Genomic DNA, 10588 nt, shown 5'->3' with positions numbered 1-10588 from the left:
TATTCCAAAATCTTAGCTTATCTTTTCCTTTAAAGTCCTCTTTGTTTTCTTTGAATATCTTAATTACTCCTTGCTCAATTAGGACCTTCTTTGTTGCTAAGCCCTTTTCAATGACGTCTTTGAAGGTGGACAAACAAGCTTTTCTTAAGTCATAACCAATGTGTTTGTTAACATTCTGGATGAACATCTCTACCATTTGTTTTTGTGGAATTTCACAAGAGCATCTGCTGGCTAGATTTCTCCATTTTTGTAAAAATGATGAAAAAGCTTCTCCATCCTTTTGCTTGGTGTTGCACAAGGTGGTGACTGATATGTCTGTCTCTATGTTGTATTAGAAATGTTGGATAAATGCCTCTGCTAAGTCACTCCATGACTTAATTCCAGGTGGAAGTTGGGAGAACCATTCCATAGCTTGATCTCCTAAGCTTTGTGGGAATAATCTCATCAAATATGTCTCTTCTACTGCTACCTCAATGCAGGCTATGAAAAATTGTCTTATATGTGCCTTAGGATCCCCTTTTCCTTTGTACTTATCGAACTTAGGTGTCACAAAGTGTGTAGGGAATTGAGGCATTGGAATGCTTTTGTCAAATGGATAAGGACATATGTCTCTCATTGTGTAAGTTGGCTTCGATGTATTTATGTCCTCCATTTTCTTTTTTAAGTCCTTGATTTGCTGTTCCAAATTGTTCTTAGGTGGAGACCGACTTCTTGGACCATACCCCATGCCTGAACCATCCGGTGGAGGAGGAGCATGTTGCATATATGGATGATATTGATCATACACATGTTCATATGGAGGAGCTCTATAATGATGCTGCGTATATGGACCACTTGGTCTAGAGTCATGATGAGGAACGAAATATCTGCTTTGTCCATGTATACCATACTCTACAGGCATGTCATGAGTTTTTCTAATGTGTTTCCCCCAAATTTGATGCGTGGTTTCCTTGTGTCCAAATTTTGAGCCTGCTTTTGAATATCCAATTGCTTTGGTGGTTGATCCTTAGCATTGGTATGTGATTGAGCATATTTTTCTGCATAAGACTTCCATAATGGTCTGCAAAGGTGAGTATCATATGCTTGACCATGTGTATATGGGACCTCGGGTTTTTGAAACAAAGATGATGATGATTCAGGCACCATATGTGGTCCTCTATTGCCTCCACTATTAGGCCTCCTTTGATCCATGTTGGAGTGAGATTGCTGCAAAGGTCGATTTTCCATTATTTGAGACATGTCAAAATCATGAGGAATCTTGGCTCCACTATGTGCCATCACTTGTAAGAAATATTGTCTATCTCTCTTCATTATTTCCTCAACCAATCTATTGAAACGGGGATCCATAATGGTGTCTTCCACTTCTCCTCGAATGTACAGAAAAGTTGTCCATATTGTCATTGTGTGTATCATTGTTGTTTATAGTATCCATGTTCTCAACATTTGGAATGTTTCTATAAGCATCCATGTCAGGTAATGTGTTATGATCAGAATTGAAAAAGATATCATTGTCATATTCATAGGAACTCATGTTTGCGAACTCTTGAGCCTCTTTAGTTTCTCTCCTAGATTTTTGGGAACGGGTTTCAACCATGAACTAGGTCTTGACCAAGATGTGTGAAAGTAGATGAAAATGGAAAAGAGTATGGAAGACCAAGAGTTGGATGAAATGTAAATGAATCTGAGGTGTACTTGCAATGTCCAAAGTGTAAGACCAAGTATGCATGTAGTAGAGTAGGTGTGGCTTCCAAAGAGATGATAGTTTCTCTTGATGAGGTAAGTTGACCTTGACTCTAAGTAAGACCAAATGAGACCCAAAGGTGATAGACCTTGATGAGGGACCACTTAGCAAAATGTTGATGTATGTAGTGTGTTGACAAAGTATGATGAGGACAAGCAAGTGACTTTTTGACTCAAGTTTAGACAAATGTGAATGTAATGTAAGGTGTCAAGCAATGATGGACTTTGTGAGACCCAAAAGACAGGTTGAATTCTAGATGAAAACCCAAAGAGATACCTAGGAAGCTCAATAAGTCTGAAACTGACTGTTCCTTGTTTGCTGGATTATGAAAGTTTTCAATTCTAAACACAGACGTGCCTGTATACTTCACATATGCGCTTAAAGGACACAGACGCTATTCCTGTCAGACACAGACGCGCTTAAATGACACAAACGTGGTTCTGTTAGACATAGACGCGTTTTTGAGATGCTATAAATGCAATGTTGCTCAAAAGACACATAGGCGTTTCTGCCCTTCACAGACGTGTTTAGATGACACAGACGCGGTTTTGTTAGACACATACGCGTTTTTGCAAACTTTGTGCAATTTTTCCAATCTGTGAAGTTGTTTGTTGTGACCAAATCTGAATGTTAGACTGTTTTTCGTGACAAGAGGACACAGTCTTGATGAGGAATCAATGTTTGCAAGTGTTTAGACTCAAAATGACTCAAATAAAAGTGTGTTGTTTGATGTAAAAATGTTTTGCATACACTTGAAGACACAAAAGACACAATGTTTTGGTGTTTGGTCTTGAATGTTTGATTGTTTAAAATAAGTCAAGCACAATTCTTATGGCTGGCCAAGACAATAGTTGTTGATCCCACATGGAGTTTCCCCCGAGGCTACACTATTCAGAGTGGATACTTAGATGCTTGACCCTACTGGCTCCACCCTCGCCACTCACTTCTTGGGGCAGCCAAGCATCAGTTCCCATGAAAACTCCTCGTGGCGAACTTTGTATCTCTACTAAGAACCGTATGTGTGTGGGCTGCTACCAGAGCTCCGACCTCCTGCCCCAACAACTAGAAGGATTTTGGCTTCTAAAACATAAAGGTGCTAGTAAGGGCATCCACTTGTATGGCCATACATGCGGCACTTTCAGCTCTATAAATACAGAAGGCTCCCAGCCAGTAGGGGTTACGCCCTACAACTGATCAAATAAATTTGATCAAATGGGTTTATGGGGAGACATAGTGTCGGTATGAACTAATCAGCACACGTTATCCATAGTTTTCACCATGGATATAATTGTTTATAGTGGTTTGAAAGAGGTGGGTTTTCCTTGCTACCACTTGGGTCGTTCTCTCCTCACTAGTAGTCCTAATGACCACGCGGGGAGACAGGCCCTCTAAAGATTAAACAAAAAGAGCCTATTGCTCAAGACACAAAAGACAATGGTTCAATTTTAGTGCACCAATTGAAGTGTTTGCTAGTTTATGAAAATAAGGCACACAATAAAAATAAAAAACCCTTGCCAAGGTACTGCAACAAAGATCTATTAGTAGTTTGGATTGTTTCAAATGATCACCCCTTCCTGCAAGCACACAAGTTAGGTATATTTTAGATCCAAAAGACTTTTTGAAATAGGGGCCTTCAACAAAACGATTTTGCTTTCCAAAACAAGCTGCACCAATTTCGTTAGCTAGATTTGAAGATGTTAGCTCAAAATAAACCAGACCTGAAAACCCAAATGACGAAAAACCGAATCAAAGAAACCCAAAACGTAACAACCTCACACAGACGCGGTTATCAGAAACACAAACGCTATATAACTTCGTAGACGCGCCTAGATTCGACACAGACGCGATTCCAGAACACAGACGCGACTCCTGGACACATACGCACTTGAAGACTTCACAGATGCGACTAGGGATCACAGACGCGTTTCTGGAATCTGCAAAAAAAATAAAATACTGTCGAGGGCGCAAACACGATTCCAGATGTCACAGACGCGACACAAAACCAAAAACGCGATCCGAAATCACGCAGACGCGAAAATATCAAAAGATTGTCGGAAATGTTAGATCTACAACTTCAAAACACAAAATCTTGCAACAAAAGATGTTAAATGCAAAAGGGACAAGGGTCCCACCGGGCGTGCCAAAATATATACGGTGAAAATGGATAACAACAATGTTGAAAGACTAAATGAATTCAACCACAAAACCCTAGCCTAACAACAACAAAGAGCCACCATAACATATGAAGATTACCTAAGACAATGCAAATCAAATGAAATCACAAAGATTATACCATCACATGTCCAATAGGGTTTGGAACTCCATTCTTCCTATCTCCATTGATCTTGCTTGATATATTTGCTCTCATATTTTATGTGCACAAGAGCTCAACAAAGAACGAAAGTGTGGTTGCATGTAGGCTTGATCACATATGAAAGAGTGTAGTCAATCAATCAGGATGCATAAATTGATTAGGGTTTGACAATGAAGGAAGTATCCTCTTATATAGAAGACACTATATGAAATGGAGGGATAAGATTGAGAGGTGTAAAAGATAAATGGTCGGCTATGATTAAAGGGTAGGTAAAAGAAATAATAAAATAATGAGAGGGTAGGTAGTGTAGGAATTAAGAGATGAATGACATGTGTCATAGGTAGAAAAGGCTAATGAATTAATTAAATAAATAAAAATTTATTTAATTAATAGAGGAAGTGGGATCAACTAAATAAATAAGATATTTATTTAATTTAGAAAAAGGATAATTAAAATAAATAAATATTTATTTAAATGAGAAATAAGGCTAGAAGAGGATAAATGAATCAATTAAACAAATAAAGATTTATTTAATTAATAGAAGAATTAGGCTAAAGTAATTAAATAAATAAAGACATTTATTTAATTAGACATGACAATTTTAGGTGTCTACAATATTAAAATTATTAGTGAGGGTAAATATAAGTTGTGGTAGCATATTGAAAAAATGCAAGCATAGATATTATAGAAACTAAATCATAAGTAGCATCAAAATATGTTAATTCAAAGTTTTATAATATTACTTAAATGCTTATAAAGCATTGCAATAAATTCAACTTTTTCACAAACTAACTATCTATTGAATCTAACATTAAGAAATATACATGAACCTTAATTTTTCAATAACTATTTAAAAAATAAGGTTTTGAAGAAATTTCACAAATAATTCAATGTAAAATCAAACTTAAAAAAAATATTATTTTAACTATTTTTTCCTTCTATAAAATGCCAACCAATGACCATCTTACTAAAAAGAACACTTGTATAGAAAAAGTTATTTAAAAATAGAGAAAAAAATTCACATGTTTCATTTTCTCTCTCTCTCTCTCTCTCTCTCTCTCTCTCTCACATGTTTCATTTTCTCTCTCTCTCTCTCTCTCTCTCTCTCTCTCTCTCTCTCTCTCTCTCTCTCTCTCTCTCTCTCTCTCTCTCTCTCTCTCTCATGTTTCATTTTCTCTCTCTCTCTCTCTCTCTCTCTCTCTCTCTCTCTATATATATATATATATATATATATACACTAATTTTTAAATTTAATTAATTAATAATATTAAAATTAATAAAATTAATGCATGATAAATTATACCTCCCTCTCATAAAATAATAGATGGAGAAGCAGGAAAAAATAGAAGTTATCTTAGTGCTTAATAGCTCCAATAATAATTACTTTAAAACATTAAATTATCATAATTGAGTTTCACTTTTCAGTATGCACATGTAATAGATTTGCACTTTAGTTAGGCGCATTTAAGAATGATTTACTAATATTAAGTTCACATTTTTCTATTTTCTTATTTCGAATGCGAGAACAAGTTGAGAATGTGGTAGCACGTCACATTCTCACCTGCATATACAATAGTAGCGCTTGCACCAAATGGAGGTGCAATGGTAATGCCGATAGTAATATATACTAAATTTTTTGGAGTTCTAAAATATAATATAAGATATTTGTACAAGGTAAGATATGAATCATTACGTTCTTGGAGTTGGATACATTAAATACATTTGTCTTTGAAGGCCAAAGTGGCTTTTCTGGTCTTGGTGTCATTCATTCGAAGATACCATTGCATGATATCTACACTACTATGAATCACTATAATTTTGATGCTCGTGTAGATGAATTTTCCCTACAAGATGAAAATATGCTATAATAAGAAAACATAGATAGTTTAAGAATTGAGACTTGGAAGAAATGATATTCATGTGATGTATAAGAATGCAAAAAGTCACACTTCTTCTTTGTTTCTTATAATTAGATTACGTTGCTTTTAGTTCTGAAATATTATTTTAAATTTATTTTATTTCATGGTAAGTACAAAAAGAAAGGAATTTAGGCTACTTTTATGTAAGCACACTTGGAAAACAAGGATTTAAATTTGTTCTTTCACATATCAATATTTCTTGTTGAAGGCTCTTATAGAGTAATCAAGAGGTTAGTGCTAGAGTTGGTGTCATCACTCACATATATACGAGGAGCTACAAATTTAGAGGAGGGAAGAGAAGTGTCACATTCTAGTGGTGTATTATCTACTGCAAGCCATGTGCATGGCTATGTCATGTTGAATTATGAGGGCAAACATGGCTATGGCATGTTGCACTATGAGGCCAATATGACATTGTTTCTAATTAAGATAAATGAGTTTTACAAGGACCTGAAACCCAAATCCATAAAAAAATAAATAGAGTTTAACTAGAGACTAAACAACCGCTAAACAACCACTAAACAACAACAAAAATAGGGGAAGCACCCCAAAGAGTTTAACAACTGCTAAACAACAACAAAAACAGGGGAAGCACCCCAAAGAGTTTAACAACAAAAAACACAATGCAAGCAAAAAAAACACAAGCCAAAAACAACTAACTGAGATCTTTCATGAGCTTGACATTCTTCTGGATCGTCTTATTGTTGATCTCCTGGAGTTCTTCCATGATAAACCAAATATGACATTGTTTCCCACTTGTTCAATATGTAGTTTTAAAACTGATATAAATTTTTTATTATGCTAATGTTAGAGTGTTTTATATATATTAACATTTGAAAATTTACAACCACTACTTTATATATCTATCTATATATTTTATGTTTGAAAATTTAATAATTAGATGAGATAAATATGTTTTCTATATTATATGTAAAAATCAAGAAGGCTTAAAAAACTATTTATATAAAAAATAATGTTCTCATATCAATTGTAGTTATATTGTATCATAAAATACAAGTGATTAAAAAAAATTTCTTGCTAAAAGTGACAATTTAATTTTACATGATAATAACAAAATAGATTTGAAATAAAAACTGTTAATAGATATATTGAACTATTTTTCTTGATTCTACACTAACCACTCACCTTTTATTATAGAGTATTTTTTTATTTTTTTAATATGATGCTTAATATTCATATAAATATTTCCATCTTTGGAAAAATAAGTAATCAGATGAGATTTAATTTGTATTGTTTTGCCCATCCTTACATATTGAGGAAAAAAAGTAAAATCGTAATAGCTAAAATTTTCTTAAAAGTCATTGACGGTTATAAGCAGTATGATATTTTATGTTCCCTTGCGGTTGCGGTAGTGAATTACTATTCAATACATTGCTGTAAAAGAATTCAAAGAAACAACGACTATAAGAGCTCACGGTGGCCTAAATAGTAGTTCGTTACCAATCGAACTGCTCATGTCTGGAAAAATGGCCAACTCTATCTCTCACCACCTAATTTTTCACTAATTAGGGTTTTGATTAGCGGACATACGTTAAAATCTTTCCCGTCGCAGAATATCTGAGGCGTGAGAGATTTCATTTATTTAAAGTGTTTCCTATCCAATCTACCACTACCATCATGTGTTTTTATTCATCATCACCTACCTCCGACCTCCGACCTCCGACCTCCGACGGACATCCAGATTTCGCACAAGGTAAAAGGTAGAGGCTCGAATCCCACTCGCCAATGGGCTTACACACATTTTTGGCCTTTCGTCATTCTTCTTGCCTTCCACACGTTTTTGGCCTTTCGTCATTCTTCTTGCCTTCCACATGGTTTTGACTCAACCCCAACAAGTTTTTCCAATTCGGGTTGCCAAAAGTTTTAATGTTTTTCTTCAAACACAGGTGTTGACCAAAGGCTGATACACACCCATAAAGTGTATTTTGTTGTCCCAAACAATGTTTCCCATTAATGTCTTCCAATGATATTTACTATACCTACCTATATTTATGGTGTTCCTACCTATCTATCATGATAATTAACTGCAAATTTATCCCCTGATCTAAGGCAACCATTTGGCTGCGTCTATTCTGGCTCCAAAATAGACTTTTCGTATAACGTGTTAGCAACAAGTTAGTCAATCGTAGCCGTGAATTGCAAAATCGACGGTGTAAAATGTGCGACTAACACGCGTGTTAGTCAATCCGTACTGTCGTTTTGGAGCCAGAATAGATGCGTCCCAACCATTTTGGGGGGAATCTTCATCATACGTTTATTTTACGTCAATTTCAGTGTTTCATCTTAGGGTTTGTCTTAGCGCATGTTTTTTTAGGCAAGAAGCTATTTTTTTTTTCTAGTAGAGCATGATAGAGAAAAATAATATTTAGAAGGAAAAAATCAACAATAAATTAGTAGTAAGAGTTGTTCTAGGAGGGTGAAGGTTATCATATTGTTATTAAAAGGTTGTAATATCATTTTTCAATTTCATGTTGTGTGTGCTCACTTAGAGAACATATCATTTGAGGTTATTTTCTTCATCACAGTTGTTGTGATTGTAACCATCATTAGAGGAACTTGACATAGTTTAAGATCTATTGCATGTGTTGTGACGAGTCTTTTATGTGGTTGCATATAAATTTGGGTAAATCAATTATCAATAACTAAGAGGTTGAAGCTTAAAATGGTATTTGTTGATATTGTATTAAGTAGATCATCTTCAATTTGTCATTTTTCCTTTTCAGTTATCCTTGTTTATTGTGACTCTATTGTCCTAGGATAGACAACAATTTCTTTATACTTTTTCTAGTCATCCACATTCAAACATTTCATAAAACTTACTTATCTGCATATCCACTTTGTGCTTTTCATGATATCATTGTGTATAGGGAATAAAGAAAACCATTATTTTTGAATCACAGACTCACTCCACATTGCAATTGTATCCAAGGTGGTGTAATAGCTATATAGGGGTTAGATATAGCTATTTTACTAAGTCCAATGACAATCTTAGAGGCTGAGTAGGAAAGTTGGGTTTAGCTATAGTTGAGTTCATTGTTGCTAATCATAGGTGATTTTAATATTGTTAAGGCATACTCCTAGGAACAACCTCTCAATTTTAAGTTGATCTCAAAGTATAGGAGATACAACACACTCTCATTGATTTAGCTTTGAGTCCTCCATAGTTTAGTTGATGAATTGATTTAATTCCCTCCCTAATAACCCTAAACTTGTGGATGAAATCTAGTTCTAGGAAATGGAGTAATGATTTTGAGTCCTAACATGGTTCAAATAAATAAAGGAAAATAGACGATGAACCAAAAAATGGTTTAATTATCTCTCCTTTCATATTTCAACCTTCCATCCATGATTATATATGAAGTGCAATCGGGTTGAATTCAACCTACTTCCATGGTGTAATTAACGCGTCAAAATGTGTTCATTTAAAACAAATAAAAAATATCATCTAGAGCACACATTTACAAATGCATCAACTAAATATTCCATATGAGATATCGAGGAGAGATAAACACAAACATTTATAGAGAGGACCTTCTCTAGTATGAGATGTTAAGCAATACAAAGTAGAGAAAACGTATTACTTGATGAGCCAAAAGATATTTATAGCAGGAACTAATCCATAGTTATACAACAGTATGAGTACCCAAAATCAAGTCACCTACAATGAATTGGACCACAAAAGAACTAAAATATACAAATGAAAATAGGGAAATGAATAGATGTCAAGTAGATAGAAGAATTTGCCTAATAACTCATTGCAATGCCTAATAGAGATGACCAAGTGCACTCCACCCTTTGTGATGATAACAATGGATGTGTTAGAAGGAATTTGTTAATAATTTGGGGTACACTTAAGGGATCCAAGAAATAAAGTAATCAGATGAGTATATTGAGGGTTGTTTGTATAGATGATCATGTTGTCAAACAACATATTTACCATTTGTGTGTGTTGAATTATTAATATATTTATGTGTAGTACAAAAATAATATCCATTCTAGAGAGAACTTAGTACATGCGCATGAAACTAAGTGAAAAATAAGAATCAATGGGTTCATAAGGGCCTCTATGAAAATTTCCTACTCATGAAAGTGCATGGAAATTGGAGAAGAACTATGTCCAATGTTTGTATGGGTGATGGGGTCTATTAAGATGATCAATTTGTATCATTTGATGCAATGTTGATGGCGAACAAATATTTGATCTAACAATGGAACTTGGTACTTGCAAAAAAAGTTTAATAACACTTTATAAGTTCCTTCTCTTAATGATTTGCTTTTATGACACTACTAAAAGTTTGTAGAGACTTAGATTTGCTCCCTTAGTTAATGACCATGATGAACTTAGAGTTAAGAGGGGAAGATGTGTTGTAGATCCTTCGTTGAATGTTGTGTGCCAAAAAAAATGATAGTTTTGATAACTTTCAGAGCACTTACTCATAAGAGGTAGGGTATAGAAATTAATCCATTAGGTTATGGAGTACCTTGAACACGAGTTGGTGTGATGTTATTTTTAAGTAGTTTGATCCTCTACATGGGTATTGTTAGAAATTATGATCTTAGTATTCTAATCATTATAGACAAGATATAATTTAA

The sequence above is a fragment of the Cryptomeria japonica genome, chromosome 10 (assembly GCF_030272615.1).
Source record: "Cryptomeria japonica chromosome 10, Sugi_1.0, whole genome shotgun sequence".
Classification (NCBI taxonomy): Eukaryota; Viridiplantae; Streptophyta; class Pinopsida; order Cupressales; family Cupressaceae; genus Cryptomeria; species Cryptomeria japonica.
Note: the sequence above shows the minus strand (reverse complement) of the source record.